The sequence below is a fragment of the Hesperophylax consimilis genome, chromosome 25, assembly GCF_061612785.1.
Source record: "Hesperophylax consimilis isolate HC1 chromosome 25, BYU_Hcon_1.0, whole genome shotgun sequence".
Lineage (NCBI taxonomy): Eukaryota > Metazoa > Arthropoda > Insecta > Trichoptera > Limnephilidae > Hesperophylax > Hesperophylax consimilis.
In genome coordinates this window covers 2,432,549-2,446,821 of record NC_142860.1, presented here as the reverse complement: position 1 = coordinate 2,446,821, position 14,273 = coordinate 2,432,549, and the positions used below count along the sequence as shown (strand labels likewise).

The window sequence follows — 14,273 nt, the reverse complement described above, 5'->3', positions numbered from 1 at the left end:
ACTTTGGGAACCTCTGCTTTAGATGAAGACAGTTCGGATTTGTGTACTTTCCAAATACCTTTTGGCAGGTATAAATATCTAAGACTTCCTTATGGAATAAATTCTGCCCCTGAATATTTCTTCAGAATAATGACGGAGATTTTTGCTGACCTGGAAGGAGTAATTGTGTTTGTTGACGATATTTTAGTATGGGGAGATACATGACAAGAGATTAGAATATGTTTTTAAAAGAGACAGAAGTCAATTTAAAATTTATTCAAAGTAAAGAGACACTTGACAAGAGACTAGAATATGTTTTTAAAAGAGACATAGAAGTCAATTTAAAATTTAATCAAAGTAAAGAGACACTTGACAAGAGACTAGAATATGTTTTTAAAAGAGACATAGAAGTTAATTTAAAATTTAATCAAAGTAAAGAGACACATGACAAGAGACTAAAATATGTTTTTAAAAGAGCCAGAGAAGTCAATTTAAAATTTCATCAAATTAAATGTCACTTTGGTTAGGAAGTTACATTTCTAGGTCATATTTTTAGCAGTTAAGGAATTAGACCAGACGAGTCAAAGATTAGAGCAATTCGCGATGTATTCTGGATCTGGGATGCTAACCATGATCAGTCCTTTGTCAATTTAAAGAAAATTATTAGTTCATCCCCAGTACTTATTAACTTTTATATTAAAAACCGCAAAAATTATTTGTAGATTCTTCACAGAGCGCAGTGGGCGCAGTTATACAGGAGAATAGACCAATTGCTTATGCATCTAAAACGTTAACGTCCAGTCAGCAAAATTATGCACAAATAGAGAAAGAACTATATGCAATATTCATAAAGGTCACTTAGGCATGTCAAAATCAAAAAAAATTGTCAGAAATATGATTTTTTGGCCGAATATCAACTTTGACATTCAAAACGTTGTCGATCAATGTCAGATTTGTACCAAATTCAAACCTAACAACCCGTCACAGCCTTTTACCACACGGTGTTACTAATTTTCCCTGGGAAAAGGTAGGTGTCGATTTAATGACTTTCAACGACACAAACTATTTTATTGTGACTGATTATTATTCCAAATCCATAGAAAATTCATTGCTTTACAATTATAATGCGGAAACTTTCGTCAAACATTTAAAATCTATATTTTCACGTCATGGGATACCGTTATCATTAGTAAGTGATAATGGACCACCATTTCAATCAGCCATTTTTTTTTGTTATGAGTGGGATATAGAACATATCACTCCCAGTCCAAACTATCCTCAGTCAAATGGTCAAGCTGAGAGTTCAGTTAAAATTGTCAAGAATATTTTATGAAAATGCCTTGAATCGAAAACGGATCCATATCTCGCAAGGTCACATTAGAGATTAGTCCAAAAATTGATTTTCCATCCCCTGCAAGTCTTTTAATGTCACGTCAACTGAGATGTAATTTTCCGGTAACAGCCAATCAACTCAGAACTAAAGTAGTACAATTTAAAAATTATGGGATTAAATTTCAAGATCGTCAGACACTGTAGTAGAGTTTGTAAAAAGTTGCCCTAGGTCATCAGATGATGATTTCTGAAGTGATCTGTCTTCAGGAATCATCGCTGCATTCTGAAAATAGTTCATACAAGGAAGGTGAACTTTTTGGCAATCATTTCTATTCCGTCCCATTCTACCCAGGTCCCACTTCCTGAAGAAACAACAGGCAGTGAGACAAGCATTCAAACCCGTTCGGGCAGAACTGTTAAAAAAACTGATAGATTTAATCCATCCGATTATAATTAATTATTCACTGTATTTCATTGTTATATTTGTTATTATGTTACTTGTATGTTGTTTTGACTTTTTCGTTTTTTAGGAAAGAGTGATGTTGGATATAGCATATATCATATATGCATCGCCTATTTGGAATCCACAATATAAACTTAACATAGATAGTATAGAACGTATCCAAAACAAATTTATAAAATATATTACCAACAGATTCAACAATAATTTTGAGTGTACATTTGAAACTTTGCAGCGAAGACGAGCAGTAGCTGACTCAATATTTATACACAGAATTTTAAACAATGACATCGACTGTACTGAACTTCTGTCCCTTATTAACTTTAACAAACCTTTGAGACGTACACAACATACAGTGCTATTCCACACCCTAAATTATAAAACAAATGCAGCATCTAATTCGACAATTAACCGAGCTCTTCATACTCTAAATAATATTTGTCTTAACTCTAACATTGACATTTTTTCGGATTCACTGCCCAAATTCAAATGTGGCATCATGTCAATAATTTAAACTATGTATTCAATGGGCATACATACAGACACACACAAATACTCACATATGTGACACACGCACCTATAAACTACACAAGTCACCTGGTAATTAAGGAATAAACATACCACTTAGAAAACATTAAAAGGAAACATATCATAGGTATACAACATGAAGTATCTTATTCCTGTACATTATTTAATCTCTGTAAATCATGTACTGTTTGTTTCTATAATATAAAATAAAATAAAAATATGGTAACACTATGCCTATATATTATCATTGCCTAAGATTGTCTCTGCTTCGGAACCTCTTCCTGTCAAGCACTTGTAAAACGATTGTCAACAAGAATGGTTTATTAAACTCAACACAATTATAATCGTGTTCTTATTTCACCACAATATGACAAGGGGTATATAGATAGTACTTTGAATGGTAGGAGAAGTCGGTGACGTCTGAGGAACGCATTATATTTGCACGGGAATGCAATACGGAGTCGAATTAAAGTGGACGTAATTTAATTAAATATCATATATCATAAGTGACAATACAGTAGTAAATGGTAGTAAAAGTCGGGGACGCCCAAGACACAAATCATATAATTATTTGTTGTAAAATGAGGTGTGGGTCAAGACCACAGGACACTTAAAATATTCCCTCGCTTGTTTAGCGACTGACAAAAATCATTCAGACTTTTCCCAAAAAAGTTAAGGTTTTGACTTGAGTTGACCAGTCTACACATTCTAGACGATGGTGAATAATATCCATAATTTTTCGAATGATGGTTGAGGAAGTGCAGTTCATTATTTCTGAGTCTGTGCGGGGGGATATTGAAGGGAATGAGTTGCAGTAGAGTAGGTGAATCAATAATACCATTTATAATTTTGAAGAAGCAAATGAGGTCATTTCTTTCCCGACGAACTTCCAAAGGAGAGAGGTTTAGAGTTAGTTCAATTTCATCATATGAGTATTTGCCTTTGTCTAATCCTAGCCTCCTAGCAATCCCTCTTAAGAACCGATGTTGAACAGATTCAATGTGTCGAATGTAGACAGCATAAAAAGGAGACCAGATAACACAAGCATATTCAAGATGGGGGCGAATCAAGGAGCAGTAAAGAGTTCTAAGGGTATTTACGTTTTTGAAGTCCGAAGTGATTCTAGTGATGAAACCAAGTAGTTTGAGGGATTTATTAACGATTGCAGTTATGTGATCCCACAAAGAAAGCTTGCTATCATTAGAGACACCAAGGTCTTTAATAGATGTAACAGTTGTTAAGCAAATATTATTAAGTTTGTATTCGAAGACAATCGGTTTTTTTGATCGATAGAAGGACATAATTTTGCATTTATCGACATTTAGTTTCAAACAATTAATTTTACACAAATCATAGAAAGCGTCGATATCCGATTGGAAAAGAAGTGCAATGTAAAATTATGTCCACCTTTTAAAAATGCACCCACCTCAAAATTTTGCTTCAAATCATTCATAAATCCCCGAACGACGCCGGGTACACGCCAGCTAGTTCTAAATATAAAATAGTCGAATTCTTGTATCATCAGCCAAGACAGATTATAAATATCAATGATTTTATAAAAACCCGTTAATATGTATGTATTTCCAATGGTGCGATGTTGATTAATAAATGTATTATTGTATTGTTATTTTCGTTGGAAAACTGCTAGTAAATGTTGTAAACGGTTCCATGACCACTCCAGACAATTTGAAAAGTGATATAAAGTCATGAAAAGTGATGATAAAAGAGCTGGCCTTTTAACCTAACCTAACGTAACACTATTTAACCTAGTTTTTTCAACAATTTTGATGACTGCATCACTTTTAAAAAATGTATTGAATTGCCACGTTTCTTAGTTATCTGGTTACCATTATTAAATGCTACTGCTCTGAACCCACTCGGAGAAAAATGATGTATTGCTAATTTATTAAAAAACTCTTAAAAAATTATTAATAATCCGGTTAAAAACGGGATGGCAGGTGATTTCCATTTTGATGCACCTGCATTTGCCTTTATTATGACGAAATGCGGAACGAATACTTTACTATGACGAAATGCGGAAATATTAGGATTTTTATAAATGCGTGTTCAGACAATTGTGGTAATACATTAGTATTTTAATAAAAGTTTATTAGGAAACCAATCGATTCACTCTTTAAGTTTTTGTAATCTCGTTTTTAACCGGATTACGATTAATTTGAAAAGATTCTTAATAAATTATCATTTTTCAATATTACTAATTATTCTCTTTCCTAGTGAGACAGGCACCCCGCAACACCAATTTAATGTAATAAAAAAAATTTACCGTTAAATAATTAACGTTTAATTATTACCATTTTTAGTGGGCTAAGCATGTGTCGTAAATCACCATTCTATTTTGTAAAAATGAAAAGTTCATGACGAAATTTTTTTGTATAAAAAATTTAAGCACAGAATGGTCAGACTCTTCGATCACGAAACACGCCCACCTCGCATTTCTTGTATTCTGCCTTATTCTATGGCCCCTGAATAAAAGTAAGCAAATGTTATTGTTCAAGTACTTTAAGATTTACTGTATTATTTTTTGCAAGGCTAAGATTATATTTTAGTTTAGACTTTGGACGCATCCCTAGTATAGTGGTATAAATAATTGATTAGAATAATATTGGTACAAATAACTGGTAACAATAATATTTTTTAAATATTTATGTTGAGGGATCAGTAGGATTTATAGGCCCTGTTAGAAGTTCTACCGAGCCGAACCCTCTGATATGAAAATATCTGGAGTCGGTGAATTATTTTCCCATTTGATCTCTGATGAGTTGACGTGTTGTTCTTGTATTGTTTTGTATTTATTTTGCTTATATAATGCACTTACATAATGTTGATTGACTAGCTGATCATTTGTGGAAAAGTGTGTGGAAGGGTTAAGTTTTTCCTTTGGGGAAGATTTAACCCGATCAACAAAATCGGAAGTTTAAATAAAAATTTGGTTAAAATAATATTGGCATAAATAATATTGGTATAAAGAATTGGTTGGTACAACGCGTTAAAAATTTAAAGATGATCGTAATTTAAAATTACGGTTTTTATTCCTAAACGAAATTTTTTTAAAGAAAAAAAAGATACATATTCCCGGGTTACATGACAATATTTTATAATTATAGGACTTAGCTAGCAGGGGAACCCGACGCATTTGTCCACCCATATAGTAATTGGTTTATTAAGTACCTACCATAATAAGCATATTCTACGTTGTTCATAATTTTAACTTTGTTATTTTAAACTCGTATTTTTTTTCGTCGCGCCATTTCACAGAATAATTTACATTAATTAAATACATCCATTTACATTTTACTTTTGTTCGGCAATGAATTAATGAATGCAAATCTAGAAAACGGAAACTAACCCACTTCCCGATATATCGAATTTTAACAAATCTTTGAAAAGTACACGATAAACAACATAGTTCCACACGCTTAATTACAATACAAATGCAGGTTCTAATTCGCCAATTAACCGTGCTTTTCATGCATTCAATAATATTTGTCTAAACTCTAACATCCAATTCACTGTCCAAATTTAAAAGGAGTAAATGAGTCAATGATATAAACTGTTTAATGCGCGTACATATACACACATTCACACAAACATCTATAATAATACAATTACTAAATATATTGTACCTTTTTTAAACGTCTGCTAAGAAGATTCTCCTTTCTGAGCACAAATTGTTTCCTGTTATAGTTTTAATATTCTTGTTTTGTCCTGTCCTGCTGTTATTGTTATTATAAGTTTTGTCATCACTTTGCATAAACAGTATATTTAGCGTTATAATATTAGATCTCCATTGGGTAAGGCACACTGTAAGAATAATTTTAAGAATATGACCACTAATACTAAATTAGCATTTTTAAATTTGTTATGGTAAAGCGCATTTGAAGTGAAATGACAGTACACTGCGCTATATAAATGCCATGTTATTATTATGACTATTCTTATACATACCACACATGAGACAGTACAAGGAAACGTATCATGTTTCATCACTGTAAACGTATCATGTTTCATACTGTATGTTTCTATAACAAAAGGATCGAGTTGTAACTCGGCAGATAGACTCGTTCTCGATGACAGTAGATTCTATCAAGTTCGTGACAATCACTTATATACACTCGGACATATACGCATTTCTCTGAAATTGGACAACATTACAGCAATATACGAAATAAATTACGATCCTACCCGATTGGCATTTGGCGACGTTGGTAGAGTTGTCAACTCCAGTTCCTGGGTAAGAGGGTATAATACTCTTTTTTTACTTATTTTAATAGTCCCTTAGCAATACACAACTCGAAGCGATCTTCTCCTTTTATCCAAACACAAATTATTAATGATATTTGAAATGCAAATATTTTCACAATTTTTCCCTAAAATCTTCTTTTAATTGTTTTTTAAAGGTTTTAATTAATTCCTTATTTATTTATGAACGGACCATGTCCATTTACAACACATTAGATATTACACAAAATTAATACAAGGAGAAATATTGCAATAATGTTACATTTTTGACAAATCTAACAAATTTCAAAATACACAAAATATCACTAACAGACCAGTTAGACAAGCGTATAAAGAAAACATAAAAACTCCGACTGTAAATACAAGCTTTGGACAAAGACACTATCAATACCATGCTATAAAAGCATTCAACAGTCTAACACTTGAAAATAAATTGAGGAAAACAAAAATAAATTCAGACACAAAATGGATTAAAGAACAAAAAAGACAATGTGTATTACCAAAATTTCATTACATAATATTAAAAAACCTACATATAACACACAAAACTAATATAAAATACACATCACTCACAAACACACAAGATTATAATAATAATAATTGTATGACTCGTATAGTGCCGTTTTTGTGCAAAATCACCTCAAGGGCGCTGTACAAATTTATAATACATTTCTACATGTTATAACTATTTATGGAGATAATATACAGTACAATACTTACGTGGTATGTCACTTGAGATTAACACTTAATTAAAATTATCTATATTTAATAATAGATATACTTTATATTTTAAATGTATTATTTTCTCTTTAAATGTGTTATGTATATTATATTTTTATATTATAAAATGAAGGCCTCAGCACGGGTAAGCTACCCAGTGTGGCCAACATTACTGGATAACTATGAAATGTAAAAAAATATTGTACAAAAATAAAAAATTAAGAAAAAAATAAATAAAAATTACAGCTATGACAAAAATAGAGCCAAAAAACAAGTCAAGACAGCAACAAGTTTTTGATGTTCACGACTTCTGCAACATCAATACAAAATATTACTTGCGTAATGACTTACAAAAATCATTAAGATACTAAAAAATTAAGGTCTTGACTTTAGTTGACAAGTCTTGCCATTTGGTGAATGGTTTCCATAATTTGTGGAGTGTTAATTGAGGAAAACCAAATCATTATTTCTGAGTCTACGGGAAAACAAATTATGTAAGTCAATTATATCTACTGTTAATAATTTTGAAAATACAGATGATATCAAAGTCCTTCCAAAAGCCATGCAAGTTGCAACGTCTTTGTAAATGTGCAATAATAATACATTATTAAAGCTGATAATGCTATTTTAGCATTGCCTAATTTAGAAACTGGCACAACCGGGTTTGCATAATCAAAAGCCGACCTTGTCTACCCAATTAAATTCATATTATTAGAAAGAAATAATATATCACTCGGCAACTGTTAAATATATTATATTACTTGCATCTACACTACGGTCACATCACACTGGGACCTGAAAAAATCGCGTTATCGCAAACGCGAAATTTTCAGGTTTCTATTCATTGTTTGATGTTTGTTGAATAAGGATTTTTAAGCATTGATAACATTTTGTTGTAATCTTTCATATGGTGGGGGGTCACGCGTGTATGTAAGCCAGTCTTGGACCTCAGGCGTTGCCCTGTGGACCTCATCAATCACGCCGGGGAGTGTTTGCACCTGGCATTCCTTAACCACATGTTCCGTGGTCTGCACCGCACCGCATTCACACATCGCTGACTCTAAGACCCCACCAATACATCATGTTGTACAGCGGCCGTGTGAGCACATTATCCTATTGATGTAGGCCAGAGAGTTTACATTGAGAATCCAGGATGTCTCTCTGTAGGGTCGTGTACGAGATGACAGGTAACCCATGTTATTCCAATGTCGCGCCTTGGCCGATTGCCACTCAAGTTTCCACCTATCTTCTAGAGTGAAAGGAAATTAGAGAAGCCTCTCTCCTTCCATTCAAAAGGGTTTTCGGGACATGCAGTGTGAGACGAAATCATCGTGCAAAGGTCTTGCACTCTTAATTGCCGATTTGGAACCAGTAGATCGCTGGCATCGTCGAGGAGAATATTGTATACTATATTGTCTAGGGAAGCAGTACTACTTAAATTTATAGTCACATGACTAAATAAAAAAGTTTCAAGATTTTAACTTTGTAGAAATATGTTTGTGCATTTATTGAATCACACTATGAAGGCTTTTATGTATATGAATAAAATGTTTGCGGTAAGTTAATCAGGAGTACAATAATGAGCGTATATTACCTACGTACTGCCGAGTACAGACAATATAAGCAGGTATAATACATGGTTGTACATTAAATTATTAGTTGTTCAATAAATAAATAGTTACTTAATGTACTATGAAGGTTGTAGCGGAACAATGTTGATTATGTTAGTATTTAACAAAGTTTTATAATGCAAAGTTAGGTATTATACAGAAACTATAAAATTAGTACAGGAATAATCAAGAATGGAAAACAAACATTTAATAGGCGCGGTTAAGTGTTTTATAGAACATAGAAAAGTTTCTATAAATATAAAACACATGATGACTTTTTTATGTTTATATTAGGCAATGAATCACCCAATGAGATTTTTTCACATAAACGGGCGCTTCACAAGAATAGAAATTATCGAATATTATTGATTATATACAGTGATCAGTGTGATCACTTTAAATATATAATATATGATCATGGATTGGCGTTGAATGCATCTATTCAGGTTATGAAGGAAATTCGCCTTATGAATTCCTCGTTGCCAAAGCTATTCCCGAGTAAACTCAAAGAAAAATTTGAAAACATACTGAATAATAACCCAGGGTTTGAACCTTTGTGCCAAATTGATAACTTCATCAACAGGGCAGGTGAAATTTTGCCCGGAACAATAAGTTCAAAAATCGCACCCAAATTTAAATATTGTCCAGCCACATCAGTAGACGTAGAACGTTCCTTTTCCGCTTACAAAAATATATTAAGCGATCGTAGACACAATTTGTCTACAGAACATTTAGAACAGTACTTAGTCATATACGTTTTTAAAAGTAAATTCTAAATTCATTTTATAATTGATATTTTCGAAAATATAATTGTTATCCTTGAGAACTAATAGCTTACTAAAATAAAAAAAAATATGTAAAAATACGACTTCCTGTATTATTTCATGTTGCATATTTTGACCCTTTATATGGATTTTCGTGCATATTTTAGCTATTTTTATTGCATATTTGCATGCATATTTTGGGCTATTTTTGTTGCATATAATCCGGTCTCTATTAATAACATTGTTGATGTTATTAAAATAAATATGAAATGTTTAGTGTTGAGTATGTTAGTATTTAACAAGCTTTTATAATGCAAAGTTAAGTATTATACAGAACATTGCTTAAAATTAGTACAGGAATAATCAAGAATGGAAAACAAACATTTAATAGAAAAGTTTCTAAGTTTCTAAAATTAAATAAAATAAAAAAAAATAAAATATTCTATAAATATAAAATACATGCCTTGTGTTTTGGTAGTCTTCGCTATAATATGATGACTTTTTTATGTTTATATTAGGCAATGAATCACCCAATGAGATTTTTTTCATATAAACGGCGCTTCACAAGAATAGAAATTATCGAATATTATTGATTATTGACAGTGATCACCTACCTGCTGCCCACTGCCCAATGTCCACTATATGTGTAGTAAAACCATGTATGACTATGTGAGAAATTTATTTATTTGCAAAAAGAGTATAAACTAGTACATTGCAATATCGGTTATTAAAAATTACAAAAAAAGTGAATGACAAATACATTTACAAGTGGGACAAAAAAAAAAGTTTCAAATGTAGGTTTACAATGTTAAGTCTTAAATAATAATATTTCACATTTAAATATGTTGTAGGACATGTGGAAAATATCCACATTTCCTGCGAAGCAGTTAATTAACCTAGTGATTCTTCCCAAGCGCATTACCATTGGTAAGTTAGTTCTGCACCTAGGAAGAATCATAAGCCTGTGTTGGCGGCCTTGCGCATAAATTATCTGGGACATAGAATTATATTTTAGCCAGAATGTCTGATATTGAGACTAAACCGTTTGGAAGATTATACGCCATCAGGAGTATTGAAACATCCCTTCTGGAACTAAGGCTGTATACACCCAGCATTCCCGAGAAAAATGCTGTTGGAAACAGCCATGGGTAAAAACCAAACTCTCTCATGTAGAGGTATCGTAAAAACTTCTTTTATATCTTCTCAACCATTAGTACATAGACAGTGTACTCTGGCCCCCATACCTGAGATCCACTCTTCAATCTCGTATACATACGAATATATTACTTTTTAGTTCATTTAATACCTTATGTTAATCTGCATAAACACAAAAAAAGTTTTACATATATTTTAAGACAACAACCTTGAACACGTCGATAAAATAATAATGAAAATAAAACAACAACAAAAATTTTGGTCGTTCAGTCGACATTTATTTACATTTTTAGCTCCACACCAGAAGCCCTTAGGAAAATAATTCCCTTCAGGGCCTGTGTCATCTTTGAGGATGCTGTGTGGAGGGTCTTTTTAGAAAAGGTATGAGGATTGGGTAGGAATCTGGGGGTCAGTGTGTCCTCACCCCATGAACCCGGGCACCACTGCTAGGTCACCAAACGTAGCGAACCACTTAAGGTGACCTATGGCAGAGCTGTTGGTAATATGATAAATGGTTTCCGGGGCGGCGGTACCCGATATCGGAAGATGTTTCCGAATTATAAATGTGGATAGCATTTGCAAAATAAGGGCATTGGTCATTGTCATTACCAATTAAAATCAATTTGATTATCATTAAAAGTTACCTATTCAGAAATAATTATCCATGTTTTGTTGAGATAACTTTTTGTCCAAAATTTTTTTTTCAAGGAAGAGAATCTTTTTTATTATGAATATATGTAATAGCAAAATGTAAAAAAAAACATGATTCATTATATTTTCCTCATAATATTCTTCAACGAGAGAATATGCAAAAAAGGCAAAACAACCTTTCTAAGATCATAATGAAAACCATTTTAAAAATTTAAACATGTACTAAGTGTCTTCGATCGAGAAAAACTGGTTTGGTTCAGCGGAGGTAACGCAATCAAATTATTATGAAGCGTTGATACACCTAACAAAAAGGTACGAATAATCACATCATTTTTTTTATTCATTTAGATATTAAAATGAGCTCTTTACAAAGTGGTCTTATTTTACAAGTTCAACATAGCGAAGACCTTATTATTTGCCCACACAAATTGTTTCATTCGAACATTTCGAACAGTTGAGATTTTTGCTTTGTGTCGTGAGGTCGTCAGTTCAAAACGTAAATAAAATTAAGCTTTACGAGTTATAGAATTTAATTTAATTTATTTATTACTTTATACATAATTAATATTGCCAATAATTGAATCAAATAGATTATAAGTTGTAAGATTTTAGTAGTTTTATGTAATATTTATGAAGAATTTTAATATAGTTTTATTCATTTAACCTTGTCCCAAAAATTCAGTTTTATTAATCATTTTTGAGACCTTGCTAGGTATACGCTTTTTTGTAGGATTTTTTTAAGTGGATTGTACGCAATAAAAATAGGTCTTTAAAATAATTTTTTTCAGTTTATTGTGTTTAAAAATTACTCTATTGACAAAAAGTGGTTTAGTGTTTGTGAGAAAATGTGCTAAAAGTTTATTTGAAGACAATTTGATTCTACACACATATTAAGTATAGAAAACAAGGTAAGAATTTTTGATTACTTATTTTTTTTTGCAAATGTCGAAAAGAATGTGACCTTACTGGAGTAACCCGATCTATGATCACATTGTACATAATTTTTTGTGTGGATTAAAAATATATATGTATTGTATTTTTTAAATTAATTTTTAAAGTTAAAATATAACAAAAGAAAAATTATAAGGCAGAATCGAGAAGAAAAACATAAAAAATCATTATTTTGATTTATCTTTATAGCGAATTGGTGTGTTACATTATGAATACTAAAAAATATGCTTTAGATAAATTGAAGGTTTTCCTATGGCTTCGCTTGAGTAGAATACAATTAAAAAATAAATTACTCAATAAGAAATGTAAGGACGGGTTGTTTCGGAGAATTTGAACAATTCATCAAATTTCAACGTTCATTTTCAAGTTCCGTGAAAGATTTTTCAAGTTCTGTTTTTATTTCAGTTTTGTCAAGCAACTAGCCTACAATGATATAATAACAGAACTTGAATAGGACTTTCACAGAACCCAAAAATAACGTTGAAATTTGATGAATTGTTCAAATTCTCCGAAACAACCCGTCCTAAATGTTAAGTACTAAAAAAAAATATTATTCAACATAAATGTATGAACGCATAAAGGAAACAACTTTTAAAAAAAAAGTATTATAGCTAAGATTATTTGTGACCGTTTTACTTGATTAACTTTTTTGCTTTCTTATAAAATTATTTACAAAATAAATAAAAACCAGTTTTGTGCTTGAAATCGAACGTTTCTAGACTCCGTTTGTCAAGCGATTTCAATGCCTATTACCTACAATCATTGATGAATTTAGTCTATGCCTAGAATATAAGGTATAACCAAGAATATACACATTTTTGGCTTGTAGCTTACTCTTAATCCTTGTTAGATTGCAACATTGTATATTCTTACTTCCCGTGTCCATGATCCATCGGTTAGTTTTTTAATGTTTTTTTTCGACCGGAGGGGGATATAGAGTAATATCTATCACGCCGTTTTCCTCAGGGGTAGGCAGAGACGACGAACCGCCAAAAAACTCGGTCTTGGCACACACTCCTTGCCTCATTCACATTCATACATCCTCTCCATATTGTACATTTCTTTGACCAAAAGCCGTTTTAGTAGGAGTATATATAATGTATGTATTGTAATAAGGATCTCGTGAATCGACACGACTTTGTGTGCGTATTCTTAATAGTTTTCTCTGGATCCTTTTTTTATGTAAATTATTATTCTACTTGTCGTTTTACTTGTATTCCAAATTATTTTTATTTTTTTTTGCTAAAACTTCGATGACTTTTTAACATAAAATAGTTTAAAAATGGAAGTAGCAAACGATATATAAATTCAAATTCAAAATTCAAATTAAAATTCAAATTCAAAAAGCAGTTATTGCACAAAAATAAAGAGTACAAATGGTATAGCTTATAGGTTACATCCTATTTCTTCCAGCTAACCCAACAAATACACATTATATGACAAAACCCAACAATTACATGTTAACAAATGAATGAAAATAAAAAATAAAAACAGAGGTATTTAATTTATGTAAGGTATTCATTTAAAGTGTAGTGACATTTATTTAAAATAAATGTTTTTAGTGATGATTTAAATTTGAGTATGTCGATTATTTGTTTGATGCTTATTTATATATGTTTTGTGTCGGGAACGCGTATTTTGCATTTTGTGGACTCTGTTGTTTTCCTGGTTCATCCCCCACTTCCATGGATTGTGTGGACTCTCTGACGTCTTCCTGGGTCATCCCCAACTTCTTTTACATTGTGTGGACTCTCTGTCGTCTTCCTGGGTCATCCTCAACTTCTTTTACATTGTGTGGACTCTCTGACGTCTTCCTGGGTCATCCCCAACTTCTTTTACATTGTGTGGACTCTCTGTCGTCTT

At 31.8% G+C, this 14,273-nt stretch overlaps 1 protein-coding gene across 2 annotated transcripts in view; it reads left to right on the top strand.

The window, feature by feature from the left end:
• Positions 1-11,919: 11,919 nt before the first annotated feature.
• The window catches only part of osy (ABC transporter oskyddad), a 102,250-nt gene continuing 99,896 nt past the window's right edge, over positions 11,920-14,273 (top strand). Inside the window, exons 1-2 of one of the 2 annotated variants that reach the window (XM_089646905.1) lie at positions 11,920-11,955; positions 12,248-12,367. The gene's annotated coding sequence lies outside the window, so the exon portion shown is untranslated. Of the gene's footprint in view, positions 11,956-12,171; positions 12,368-14,273 lie in introns of both variants that reach the window. The other variant, XM_089646906.1, reaches the window with a different exon arrangement.